Below are 13,955 nucleotides of genomic sequence, written 5' to 3' on the forward strand. Positions count from 1 at the left end.
GGAGCTCCGCCCGCCGCGCGCGCCGGCTTGCGGGGGAAGTGACGTTGCGGTACGGGGCCGCGGAAGCGGCCGGCGGCGGTGACCTGCGGTGGAGGGGGTGGGGGTGCTCGGTCACGGCCGGCGAGAAGGGTCGTTTAGGGCACCCACTCCCGGGCCGTACGCTGGGGCGGCCGGCGCGCGGGCGGCGACCTTGGCAGGGGGCGGCCGCGGCCTGCCTGCGACCCGCTGTGTGACCTTGAGCAGGGCGCTGGCCCTCTCGGGTCTCCCTCCAGATGTGCCTGGCGTGACGGGCAGGGCTGTGGGAGCCGGCCGCGCGCGCCGGTGCCCGAGGGCCGTGGTGGTCCAGGGAGCCTCCCGGGCAGGAAGAGCGGGGCTCCCGGCCCTCCTGAGCGCGGTGGCCCGCTGTGACCGGACCTCCGGGGGCGGGGGGGGGTCCCTGTCGCCGCCGCAGACGCTGCCCCGCCGGCTCAAGCTCACTGGGGCGGCACTGAGGCCGCGCATGCGCGCTCCTGGCTGGCCGCATACCGCTCCTGGGCCCCGAGAGGTCATTAGGGACTGCGTGGCCCCGGGCTCCCCAGTTGGAGGCCCTGAGCTTTGCATGGGAGTAGTGAGGGGTCAGATAGGAGACGTCGCTCCCTGCCTGCCCCGGGGCTCACCTCGGCCCGGGGGCAGGGGCGGGATTGAGGACGGGGCTCCACACTGGCCAACTGCACGGGACACCTGGGGGTAGAGCATGAAGCGGGGAGGGGGGTTATTTTTAGGTAGAAAAGGGAATGGCACTTGGGAAGACACCCAAAGGCGGTGAGAGCATGAAGCACCCAGCATCCCGCGGTTGGGTAAGGGGGGGTGTCAGGGATGCAGCTCCCAGGCACCAGCCCGGGGCCCCCCCAGTCCTAGGACTCTGGGGCCAAGCCAGCTGTTGCCAAGACTGGCAGGAGAGATGCAGCCTGGGGCCGACTGGAAGAGTCGTCCCTGCAGGGCGGGTGCAGGGGCAGAGCCAGGGACACACGAGGGCCATGGGGGCAGGTGCTCAGGCCATTTCCACAGGCAGGCCTGCAAAGCCACAGAGGTCATCACTGCCGTCCTTCTAGGCCCTCCAAGAGTCCATCAGTACTAGCCAGGTATGCCAAGGATGAGTGGCTCTGTGACCCCGGCCAGAGCAGGACTCATACCTGGGAGCGCTTATGCCAGGGAAGGGGAGCTGAGCTGGGCTTTCTTTCCTGGCCTACCGGGGCCAGTGAGCGGGCCTCAAGCCACCCAGGGCACCTCTGCGTTTATCAAAAGGCTTGTGACTGACCAAGTTCTATCCACCTGTCCCTCTCAGCCTTACTGGGATAGTTATCGAAGGCTTCCAGTGGAAGAAGAGGTACCGTCTGTGCCACATGAACGTCTTTCATGAGACGTGAGATCATTTCAAACCCTCCTGCAGCCAGGGGCGAAGCTGTGGAGATGGAGTAGCAGGCCAGAGGTCACCACTGGGTCTCAGTGCTCACGTGTGGGAGGGTCAGACTTGGGCCAAGTGTCTTGTCCAGCGCGATGGAATGCGTGTTCCAGCCTGCCATGGCTCTGTGTCACGGGGCTCGGCCCACACTGGCCGGGAGCCCAGTCATCACAGTGCCATCTGTCACAGGCCCGCGCTGTGCATTAGCCAGGGGGAGGGATTCGAATTGTCCCCGTGTTACAGACGAGTAAGCAGAGCTTAGAGCAAAGGGAAGTCACAAGAAAAAGTGAAACTTTAGGTCAAAGAAAATGTTTTAATACGTAGTACTTATCTATTTGTCTTTAGACCAATGCTACCATAAAATGTGATTTTTATGTTTTGTTTCGTTTTTTGGAGGAAGGGCCCTTGAATAACGTGGCCCTGAAGGGGTGAGACCAGAGGCGCTGCAGGTCTCTGGGGGAGGCTGTGGGCTTCCTGGGACACGCTTCTGCCACGGCCCGTGGCCACAGCCATCACCTGGCCTAGAAACTAGAGCACTTACAGTTTTGTAGAGTGAACGGAACCTGGACTGCAGGCTCTCCGCGGGCGAGGCTCCCAGGAATGAACCCGCGCTCGGCACTTGGCAGCAGGCCGTTAACCCAGCTCCCTGCTGCCGGCCTCTGCCCCTATCAGGAAGAAGCTGAGTTGTCGCTAATAGGCCCCACTGAGGGGAGGCTGTCGATGTTCTCCAGGGAGATAATCATTCTCACGTTTTTATTTTACATAGTTTCCTAGTTCTCCATGCTTAAGGGAGTGAACTCACCTGACCTTTGACACAGGAATTAAAAGTCCCATTTGAAAAGAGGAAGCCAGCGCCCTGCAGGCTGGGGTCATAACCCCAAGAGGGACGGTGCGGGGCCACGGCCGCTGTGTGCCGCTGCCCCCGCACATCCTGCACACCCCGCGGCTGCCACTAGGACGGCTCCTACAGTCCCCCTTGCTCCCTCCGCTCAGCCCTCAGTGCTTCCCCGCGTTCAGCCGCTAGCCCCCCGGGGAAACGCTCCCTCCACCACTCATCAGCCTTCACTGGGGGACTCAAGCAGGCCCACTGAGGCCTTGCCAGGCAAAGGGAGAGATGTCCCAGCCTGCCAGTGGCCATCATTGGACCACCACCGGCCGAAACTGCCAAGGCCACCACTCCACAGGAAGCAAGGGCCAGGTCACTCAGCCTTGCTGCAGATGCTTCTAACTGGCAAGTCTGGGAGGCACTCGGAGAGAGGGAGGTGCAAATGGGGATGTGAGGCAGAGGAGCCTCTCAAGTGACCTGCCCCGTCTTAATCCCAGAAGGAGCCACAACACAGTATTTTTGGCCTTTCCTTCAGTGTGCTGTCTGTCCATAGGTGTTCACTGGGCAACTCCACGTGATACCAGCTTCCTTGTTGCAGGACTTACCAGAGCCTTCAATGTGCTGATGTCACTGGACAGCTCTAAGGAGAATGGAATGCAGCTTTGACGGAGTTAAGTGAACTTCTGATCCCAGAGCATCTCAGGCGGGACTTTGAGGGAAGCTTTTTATAAACGCCACGGGGCGGGGGAGCCTAAATGGTTTTCTCACGGGAGGGCTCATCTAACTCAGGAGCTGAGCTCCAGGAGAGGGACTAACCCGGGATGCCCCGGCCTGCCCTCCACTGCTGTCCCCAGCATTCACGGGAGCAGCCTGCGGTGCTGATGCAAGGCTGGGGGCCCGTCCACATCAATGCCTCTGGCGTGCACGCAGCCACTCCCCCTCTGCAGAATGTCCTTGCATCCAGTCAATCCTGGGCATGCTCATTTCCCGTTTTACAGATGAGAAAACAGGCCCAGAGAGGCTGTAACCTGTGTGCCAGAGGTGGGTGTGGAAACCAGCACCAGCCTGGCAGCCACCGGGGTGGCCAGGGAAGCAGCTGTTGTCCAGACTGAGCGAGGGCTCGGCCATGACTCCAGGGTACCGTGCACACACCTGTGCCCTGGGCACACCTTGGGGCCTCCTTCCCGGACCTGCCACCCTTAGAGCTTTGGGCTCTGGGCCATTTTTGTGACCTTGGTTTGCATAATGTGTCCTGTGCTCTGGCAGGGAGTGGGCACAGGACCTGAGGCACTGGGTCGCTGAGACGGCGGGGTGGTCCTCCTCCAGAGCAGGGGTGCACCGGCTGGGCTGAGAGGAGGACCATCACCCTGCACAGGCCATGGAAGCAGGGGCCCCCAGGGAACAGCAGGAGTCGAGATTTGGTCTGGAGGCCCAGCAGGGAGCCCTCAGGCAGGTGAAGCTCGGGGCTCAGAGCGCAAGGGGCAGCAGGGGCTGAGCCAGCTTTTTGTGAAGGTTTCCACTCGGTGCAATAAAAGCCCAACAGACAAGCGTCCAGACACCTGCTGTTCACAAGCAGCGCACCCGCACAGCCGGGTCTGAGCCCTCCCCACGGGGCCGAGAATCCACGTCACACCCACAGCTGCAGGGTCCCTGGCCGCCGCCCCGTGGCTGTGCTGCAATGCTGCGGGGGGGAGGGGGGCTGCACCCCCACACACAGCCCCAGAGGGCTCACCGTTCGCACGCCCACTCGCCCGCTCCTGGGAACCGTCCCCACACACACACAAACGCATCTGCGCTAAGTAAAAGGCTGGAAAAAGAGACCCCATGTTAACTCCTGTCAAAAGAAAGCTGGAGCCGCTGCCCTCGCTCATGGGGAGACAGGGAGGAGCCAGGCGGGAGCCCCTCTGCCGCTCTGCTCAGGTCACTGTGGGGCTTGGATTTGGGGGGCGGGAGGGGGTGGGGTTCAGACACCGAGGCACACGGGAGCCAAGGCACCTGAGGTGGCAGCAAGGACTCCTGGCGTGACCCCAGTGAAATGCTCCTCCGTGGACAAAGCTGGCGGACCTCACCAGCGGTGTGAGCAGAGCCATCTGTCCAAATGTCTGTGTCCTTGACACCCAACCTGGGTGCTTTTGCTCATCTCATTAAAGATGCTTGAGGTAACTGGTTTCCTTTTATTTTCCCGCAGGCTTGTTCAGAAGTGCTTTTCTTTTTTTAAACAAATCCGTATGGCTCCCCCCAACCCCTCACTTAGTTCTGCTATCAGCTGCTTTGCTGAGCTGGCCTAGTAGGCCTGCCTCACAAACATGTCAGCCACGGAGAACTTTCTTCAGCTCTGTAATAGTTCGTCTGTGCTTCTCCCTAATGACATTTTATTTGCTCCCCTATAAACAACAGAGGTAGAAAAACAAATTGTTTACCATAGGGGGGAAAGGCTGGGGGAATTACCAGGCAGCAAGAGAGACGTTTTCTAAGAAGAGGATTGTTTCTTCAGGAAGATGCAAGGACCCCCAGAGCAGGGCTCAGACACGTGAAGTAAAAAGCCGGCAGAACTAAGGGGAGGCACAGACAGACCCACAATTATATGTGGTAATTTCAACACTCCTCTCGGCCCGCGGAGAGCGGCTTACAGAGCGAGTCGGTCTGAAAACTCAGGAGGGATGCCGCACACGTCAACACCACTCCCCACCAGCTTCAGCCCGTTCTCCAGCGCACCTGGAACGTTCTTCACGACAGACCGCGTACTGGGTCACCATCTACTGAACACACCTAACAGGACAGAAATCCTACAGGGCCCATCCTCTGACTACAACAGAATTAAACAAGAAGCCGGTAACAAGAAATATATTTAAAAATACACAAAAGGCACAAACAATAAAGTTTCTAAAAAAATTGATAAATTGAACTTTATCAACATTGAAAATATTTGCTCTTGGGCGCCTGGGTGGCTCAGATGGTTGAGCGTCTGCCTTCGGCTCAGGTCGTGATCCCAGGGTCCTGGGATCGAGTCCCGCATCGGGCTCCCTGCTCCTTGGGAGCCTGCTTCTCCCTCTGCCTCTCTCTCTCTCTCTCTCTCTCTCTGTCTCTCATGAATAAATAAATAAAATCTTAAAAAAAAAATATTTGCTCTTCAAAAACCACTGCTTTAAAAATGAAGAGGCAGCGATGGTGAACAGTACAGGGCTTCTTCAAAACACCACAAACAGAACTACCATGTGACCCAGCAAGTGCACCTCTGGGTGTCTATAAACCCAAAGAACTGAAGATCGGTTCTTGAAGAGATTATTTGTAAGCTGTTCACAGCAGCAATATTCACAACAGCCCGAAGGAGGGAGTAACCCAAATGCCCGTGGACGGATAAACAAAATGTCGCCCATCCGTCCAGTGGAATATCACGCAGCCTTCAAAAGGAAGGATGTTTTGGCGCCTGTTACAACAGGGATGAACCTTGGGGACACTGTGCTTGGTGAAACAGGCCAACAACAGGACAAATACTATCTTATCGTATGAAAAGGGACAAATGTTGTAGTACCGTAATGTATCTACATATCTCTCCGTATACTGTTGCTTCTTTCTCCAGAACCAACTACAGACGCTAAACATAACGGATGAACAGCGTATTGACACTTTCAAAGTACTGCCCCCAAGGGGCGCCTGGGTGGCTCAGTCGTTAAGCGGCTGCCTTCGGCTCAGGTCATGATCCCAGGGTCCTGGGATCGAGTCCCACATCGGGCTCCCTGTTCTGCGGGAAGCCTGCTTCTCCCTCCCCCACTCCCCGTGCTTGTGTTCCCTCTCTCGCTGTGTCTCTCTCTGTCAAATAAATAAATAAAATCTTAAAAAAAAAAAAAAAAAACAAAGTACTGCCCCCAAGACACCTGCCTTCATCAGAGAGAGCAACTCTGGAGCATCAACACCCAGAGTCCACAGATGACCGCAGGGCCCCCCCTTGGTGGTGCACATTCTGTGGGTTTGGACAAGGGCATCAGGACAGGTGCCCACCACCGCAGTGCCACCCCGAGTTGCTCCTCGGCCCCCACAATGCCCCGTGCTCCACCTCCTCCCCCCAACCCCTGACAACTGCCGATCTTGGTGCTGTCTCCGTGGTTCTGCCTTTTTTGGGATGTCCCACAGCCTGGACGCTCACTCATTTTTGATATTTACATAGTAAAGAAATGATGCGGCTTTCTTTTCTGGCTTCTATTTCTGTTTGCTTTATGATTACCAAATTGAAAACAGGAGGTACGGGGCACTGGCCTCAGGGACAGATGTGTATCAGAGCCCTGGGAAGAAGGACTGGTTTAGACCCAGTGCTGCGTAGCCGCAGTTAGATTCTAGATCCGACAGCTCGATTTTCACCTGCACCTCTTGGTCAGCCTTGGGGCTCAGGGTTCCAGAGTCCTCCAATCAATCCACTGCCTCTGCTCGCCTTCCCCTGGGCCAGTTTGGCGGAGTCAGCAGAGCCAAGGAAAGGGGTGGTGGCCCCTCCAAGCCTGGTCCAAGGCCATCTTCCTCAAAAATTTCTTTTATTTAAGTTCATTCTCCTTGCTTTGGACGGTCAGTCTCCTTTCCCCATCCGAAAGGTTATACAAACTTTTTCCAAAATCATCTTCTACGATCTCATTTACATTTAAATCCATGACACATCTGAGGCTTCCTAGGGCTAGCCGTGCCCCCCAGAAGTGGGTGACCAGCCCTGCCCGTGCACCACTCCACACCTGGATCCTTCCTGTGGGGCGGGCACCACCATCATCTCTGTTCTCCTTATCTGCACCCAACAGCTTTTACCTGCCGCCCTGTGCCTGGTGAACAAGCAGCGTGGGTGGCCAGACGGGTCGGCCAGTGCCCAGGCCTGATGTGGGACCCGACTCGGCATTCAGCGGACAGCGAGCAGGCGGGGAGGCCAGGGGCCTGCGGTGTCCTGAACAGCAGGGACAGGAGACGCACATGACACAGGCCGAGGCAGGGGCCAGACTGTGCAGAGGAGCGCCCAGTTCTGTGATGCACTAAAAGCCACTGAATTGTGCACCTTAAACAAGCGCAAACTGTACAGTATGTGGATTACAGCTCAAAGCTTGTTTAAAACACGGCTCTGGGCGCCTGGGTGGCTCAGTTGGTCAAGCGACTGCCTTCGGCGCAGGTCATGATCCTGGAGTCCCTGGACCGAGTCCCGCATCGGGCTCCCTGCTCGGCGGGGAGTCTGCTTCTCCCTCTGACCCTCTTCCCTCTCGTGCTCTCTCTCAATTCTCTCTATCTCAAATAAATAAATAAAATCTTAAAAAAAAAAAAAAACGGCTCTGCAGGAGGTGCTCACATGCCCAGACACGCCCCCAGGCTCGCTAGGTCGCCATCAGCCTGACTTTAAAATCCTCACTTCCTTGCCTTTAAAAATCGTTGGATGCCCACCGCCTGTGTCTGTACTTGATGTCCCTTTGGTGACTCAGGCCCACAGAGGTGCCATCTGTCCTTTCTCTTGCCCACAGCCTGCCCGTGGCAGCTAGGTCCAGGGCCTGGGTCAGACTCCGCTCTGACCACACTGGTCACAGCACCGGTGCTGGTGGGCAAGGCCAGGGGTGGCTCGGATGTCCGGTGGTGCCTCTCACTGCAGAGGTCTGAGCAGCCCCTGATGCCTGGTGCCTGTCAGGCTGCACATGCAGACATACACACATTCCACTATTTCTGCATTTATCCGCTAGAATCCTGGCGTGGACACTGCTCCACGTGGGGACCCTGTGAGGAGGTGTGGGGGCGGGGGATGGCTAAGCATCCCCCACACTGAGAAGGCGCTTTGAGCCCAGAAGATGAAGCAGGCCAGTCCAGCCCGTCTCCGGGTTCACGCAGGGTAAGTGACAGGACCCCCGGCAAAGGACGATCCACAGCTGCTGCCGTTCTTCCCTGAAAATCCAGACCTCAGTCCCCGGGTCTGTAGAGCAAGGGGACACACAGAAGGGCACCGTAGTGAGATCCAAGTGCTTGCACACACCCGACAGCTGACCTTTAACAGACCTCGTGGTACCACCTGTGCGGCAGGAGGGGGAACGCTGTTCTCTCTAGCAGAATCGCAGGAGGCCGAAGCATGCCCCTGTGCATCCTGGCCTTGGCAGGTACTCCAAGTATGCTATCAGTCTCCAAGGGGCCCAGAACACATCGCTCCCAGAGAGGTCAGCCAGTGAACAAGACGGAGGGCCAGAGAGGGAGTGGGTATTGTCAGCAAGCCTGCCGGCCCCATGGCACAGCTCATTCAGGTCGGGCCAGAGACAGATCGTCCCCTCCACTCACCAGCTTGCAAGCGAGACCTGGCTCTCATCATCTCCCAAAAGTGGCCCATCTCTTGCTTTTTCTAAAATATCGTTATGAGCTTGTGCGTGTAAACCATTTTGATGGGTTTTAATCCATTGCATTTCTTGTCCCCACTGAAGATCAAACTGTCCCGGCTCTGGCTGGTGCAGCGGTCTCTTCGGGTCACTGCTGAGTCCTCTGGGTGTGACCCTCCCAGACTTTCTCTGCTCAGGCTCATCGCCAACATCCCCACACCTGGGATCAGCCACTCTGCCAAGAGGCCCTCATGGTGATTCACGGTACTTCCAGACTACAACGTGGGGCCAAAGAATGGTCACTGCCCTGGACCGGTCACTGTTTCTAGAGCTTCTCAGCAGCAAGGGTGGGGGGGAGATAAAGATGACACAGCTCCGATATGGATGTGGGTTTTATGTTACATACAGACGAGAGATAAGACTTAGACCAGATGCCGGCACGTTGGGACCCAGACTAGATACATGGTCACATACGGACGGGACCCACACGCACAACATGTGCAGACTCCTGGTGGCCACTCTCCACCTGTGTTACATGAACGGAGTCAGGCAGTACGCAGCCTCTCAGACTGGCTTCTCTGCAGGCTCACTGTGCTGCACGTCTGGACAGCTCGCCCCCTTCTGCAGCTGAGTCGGACTCCGCGGTCCGCCGGCCACTCCATGTCGAACCGCTCACCTGCCAAGTTTGGCAGATCCCAGACCACACGGCTCTTCCGGAAGCTCTTCACTGGGTGCAGGTGTTTCCTTTCTCCCACACGGAGGACACTGGAAGATCCCGTAACTACTCACTGGGATTTCCCAGCAGCGTCAGAGCAGTGAGGCTGGTACCCACCACGTGATCGCTACAAACACGAGCCTTGCGTCTGCCCACCTCCCCCGGCCTGTTAAGATTTTATCTGTCAGAGCACACGCACAGGCAGGGGGACCCCCTCTCCTTTTCAGCAGCTGCCAGAACCCACGCCCCCCGCCTGCCCGGCCCTCTCGGGCGGACCGCGTGTCCTGGCGCTACAGCCAACCCCGCGTGCGGCAGCATGATGGCTGAGAAAATTGTGGCCTGATCTTGGCTGGCACAGCTCGTTTTCCGGAAGATTCCTCAGGAAGGGCTCCCAGGAGCAGGTTCTCAGAATTCGGAGTTCTCCCAAGTAGGGAACAGTGCTCTGTGACCTTTGTACTTGAAAGTTGAGTTTTCTGGATATAAAATCCTTGGTGCACGTTTTCTTTCTTCAAATCTCTTAAACATGCTACTACTCCGTCCTCTCCTCCCGTAAAGCACTTCTGTCGAGAAGTCTGATACTCTGGGGCGCCTGGAGGGCTCCGTCGGTTAGGCGTCTGCCTTCGGCTCAGGTCATGATCCTGGGCTCCCTGATCAGCGGGGAGCCTGCTTCTCCCTCTGCTTCTCCCTCTGCTTCTCCCCCTGCTCGTGCTCTCTCTAATAAATAAAACCTTAAAAAATAATTTAAAAAAAAGAAGTCTGATAATCTAATGCTTTCCCTTATAAATAACGTGCTTTTTTTCTAAGATGTCCAAAGGATTTTTCTTTTTCTTTAAAGTCCAGTAATTTTGCTAGAACATGTCTTGGTGTTTGTCATTCTGGGCCAGTACGTTCAGGATGCGGTGTGCTTTCAGTGTGTGGTTTCGAATCTTGTGTACTTCAGAAAAGTCTCCGGGAATGGTCATTCCCCGTAGGAAAAGGTCTTGCAAAAGGAGAGTACACTCTCACACCGGCCGGGGTCCTGGCGACACAGTCCCTGTGGGCATCCTGTGCGCGGCCCTGACAGCAGCGTGATTTTGCCGTGCACCGGCTCAAGGGCATCTGGCTTGTCTCCAGTCCGGGGAAGCTACGATTCCAAGCGCGGTGAACATTCACACACCGGTTTGTGTGTGAACGTGTGTTCTCCCTCTGGGGTCAACGTCCAGGACAAGGACTGGGCTTTACGGGGGCTGCGTTTTCCGTTTTTAAGAAATCAGCAGACCATTCAGCCTCCTGCCAGCGCAGCCAGGAGGCCGCGCCCGGTGCTCAGCCGCGCTTAGTGTTGGTCCTATGACCGCCAGCCACCCGGCAGGTGGTTCTCAGACGCGCGTCCTTGAGGACAGGCCCCTCCTCAGGCTCCTCCGCCATCCGTGTGCCCCTCCAGGGGAACCTCCGCCCACCCTCTTGCTCCCTTTCTTTTTTAAAGGTTTTATTTATCGAGAGAGAGAACGAGCAGGGAGCGGGCAGGGGAGAGGGGGAAGCAGGCTCCACGCTCGGAGTGGAGCCCGGCGGGGGGCTCAACCCCAGGACCCTGAGATCATAACCGAAGGCAGACGCTTCACCGACTGAGGCGCCCCCCCCTTTCACTCACTTTCTAGGTGGAGTGATTTTTGAGTTTTGAGACTTTTGATATATTCTGGATACAGGTCCTGTGAAGTGCGTGGTTTACAAAGGTTTTTCTCCTCGTCTGCCGTTTGTCTTTCCATCCTAACAGGCTCCTTCCAGAACAAAAGCTTTTAACGGTGACGAGGTCCATTTTAGTAATGCTTCCTTTCGTGGATCACGCCTTTGGGGTCAAGACTAAGAACTGTGCCCAGCTCTAGAGTGCAATGATTTTCCACAAGTTTTACGCTTTACATTTAAGAAGCCTGGGGCCCATTTTGAGTTAACTTTTGTACAACATGTGAGATTTAGGTTGTGGCCCATGGCCGTGGACGCCTAGCTGCCCACGAGGGCCCTCTGGCTTCTAAAACGGCTCCAACAGTCCCCTCCCAGTCTCACACTCCTGTGTGACCCCCTCCCCTTGAGTGTCGGCTGGCCGGTGACTTGCTGCTAATCAACAGAAGTGACAGGCTGTCACTCCCAAAATCAAGTTACACAGGCCTGCCTGTGACCTCCGCCTGGCTGGCTCTCTCCCTGCTTGCTCCAAGCGAGCTGCCATATGGAGAAGCCACCCAGTGAGGAACAGAGGCCATCTCTGGCCAACTGCATGTGAGTGGGGCTGGACATGGACCCTTCCGCAGTCAAGCCTGCAGATGAGACCCCAGCCCCAGCCCACTTCCTGACTGCAGTCCTGCAAGAGCCCCCAACTAAGCCACAGAAACGGACATTTGGTCGTTCTTGTGAGTCACTAAGTTTCGGGGAAACCTGTCGTGCATCAAGAGATGACTCGTATAGCCTCGCACTGCCTGCCCACGTCAACCACAGGCCCAAGGAGACTGGAAGGAAGTCCCTCTGGAAACTCAAAAATTCTGCCTTTTCCCCAGAGTGCACACCAACACTGGAATGCACTCTCAAAATCACCTTCAGGGCCACTGGAGGACATGTCACATGCCCCACACATGGCCTGGCACTAACTTGAGGGGGTAGCATGCACTGGCCTGAGCCCTGGGACCCCGCCCCGGGCACACCCACCCACATCTCAGCCTCCATGAAATGGCTAGTATGCCTCTGTCATCAGCTTCCCGCTTCCTAAAGGCCTGTTGTTCTGCCCGAAGACCATCCCTGCCCTGAGCGGTAGTGAAGGAATGAACCAACATGCAGGGCTGTGGAGACGAATTAAGCGGGTCTCCTGGCAACCACAGCTGCTTGTGCGGCATTCACTGTCTCCTTGAATCCCCACAGACGTCCTATGGAGTAGACACTATTATCCCACTCTTAGAGATGGGGCCGTGAAGGCCCCCTCCCACAGCGGGAAGACAGAGCTGGGACTGAGTGGCAGGCCTGCATCCCACACCCCACACACAGTGTCCCTGATGCGCCAGACCAGGCGGAGAGCTGAGGACACGTACACAGTTGGTGCCTTTGTTAGAACACAAAAGTCATCAAAGCCCTTAGCGCCAATAACTGGAGACTTGGCTTCCTATATTGCACTGAGGGAATTATTTTTCTGGAAAACTTAATGTGAATCTTTGAAATGTGAGTTTCACAAAGTGGCGTAAGGTCCAAGTAAAGCCTGCACATTGGAAAGCAAACAAAACAACAACAATAAAGCAAAAAAACGCACAGGCACACGCACACACATGCGCACATGTGAGGACATGCACACGCGTGCACACGTGCATGCCCGTGCGCACACACACAGAAAAAACACACTAAAACCATCCTTAAATAAAATATGCAGGCCCAATGATCAAAAAGGCACACTTCCTCCCACCCAGCCAACCCAGGTTCAAAGACGACAGCTCAACTGTTGACATGCAAGGTACCTACAGTCTGCCAAGCACCGTGATGGGACTCTGCCTACATGGAATAAAAAGACCTCTGCTAATCACAAGAGCCACCCACACGGGTCTCCACAGCCAAAAGTGCAGCCTTTTGGTTCAGGCAGAGACTGCTGACTCACCTGAGAGGCTCCACAGACGTCTTCCTACCAAAGGGAAAGGATCCTGCTAGACCAGCAAGAAACAAGAATGGCTTTCCAATGCGTGAAAAAAAGTTGGGGGACACAGGATGACAACCCTGATAAGCTGACCATGTTTACGCATGGGGAGATAGGAAAATGAATCACCAATGGGAACGAGATAGCAATCAGCCTGGAATTGTGAAGAATTAATCATGCTGGACAAACTTAATTTAGTTCTGACACTTCTTAGTTCGATGTACAAGAATCAAGAATAAAGACGACTCAATCCTAGCCTACTGGTTATTTGTAACACTCATATAGAAAATACCAGATTATGTTAACAGCATTAAAAGGCAGAAACTAAAGTCTGAAGATTGATTTCCTTGTTGCTTAAGAGCATTCCAAGAATTTAAATGTGAAGCGAAAGCTAGTAGCCAGAATGATTCTTCTAGAACCTAAATCAGATGTCACGTCCCCTACTGCCCACCTCACTCAGCCCAAGTCTATGTGTGCAACACCCCTGCTCCAGCCAACCCAGCCTCCTCACCCTCGTATGAGACCACCCCAGTCCACTCTCTGGCCACGAGTTAGGGACAAGCCCCTCAAGGCCTCCAAGTCTCCTCCTCCAACACCAGCCTGAAGGCCAGAATCTCCTCCCCAAGAGGGGCTCTCCTGGTGTGGAGTTCTCTCTGTCTGAAGACCTGTGAGCTAGAGAGACATCGTATCTGCCCTCTGTCCCCAGCCCCCGCTGACCCCACCCCCCCCAAGCAGGTACATGCGTGTGTGCACACAACGCACAGCAATGGGCCAGGCCCGGGCTGCTCCAGACACCGCGGTTCAGATAGGGTGGAGGCACACGGGAACCACAGGGCCTGCTCGTGGCCCATCAGGGGACTCCATGCTTCCCGGCTCTGCCTCTGGGCTCCTAGGTCCACCCTCTCAATTATTCTTTTCCCACAAAAGGCAGCCTGTGTTTGGGGCACCTGGGTGGTTCAGTCGGTGAAGGGGCTGACTCGTGATCTCTGGGTCGTGAGATCAAGCCCCACGTCGAGCCCCAGGTC

At 56.0% G+C, this 13,955-nt stretch overlaps 1 long non-coding RNA gene across 1 annotated transcript; it reads left to right on the plus strand.

Moving 5' to 3' along the window:
- The first annotated feature begins 69 nt into the window (after window positions 1-69).
- LOC141372559 (uncharacterized) lies at window positions 70-6,134 on the plus strand. The gene is made up of 3 exons (XR_012377819.1): window positions 70-3,404; window positions 3,534-3,720; window positions 4,456-6,134. It is a non-coding gene; the product is annotated as an uncharacterized lncRNA (long non-coding RNA).
- The last annotated feature ends 7,821 nt before the right edge of the window (window positions 6,135-13,955 follow it).

The sequence above is a fragment of the Callorhinus ursinus genome, unplaced genomic scaffold (genome assembly GCF_003265705.2).
Source record: "Callorhinus ursinus isolate GAN/ISIS: 27379988/994484 unplaced genomic scaffold, GSC_fseal_2.0 scaffold4, whole genome shotgun sequence".
Lineage (NCBI taxonomy): Eukaryota > Metazoa > Chordata > Mammalia > Carnivora > Otariidae > Callorhinus > Callorhinus ursinus.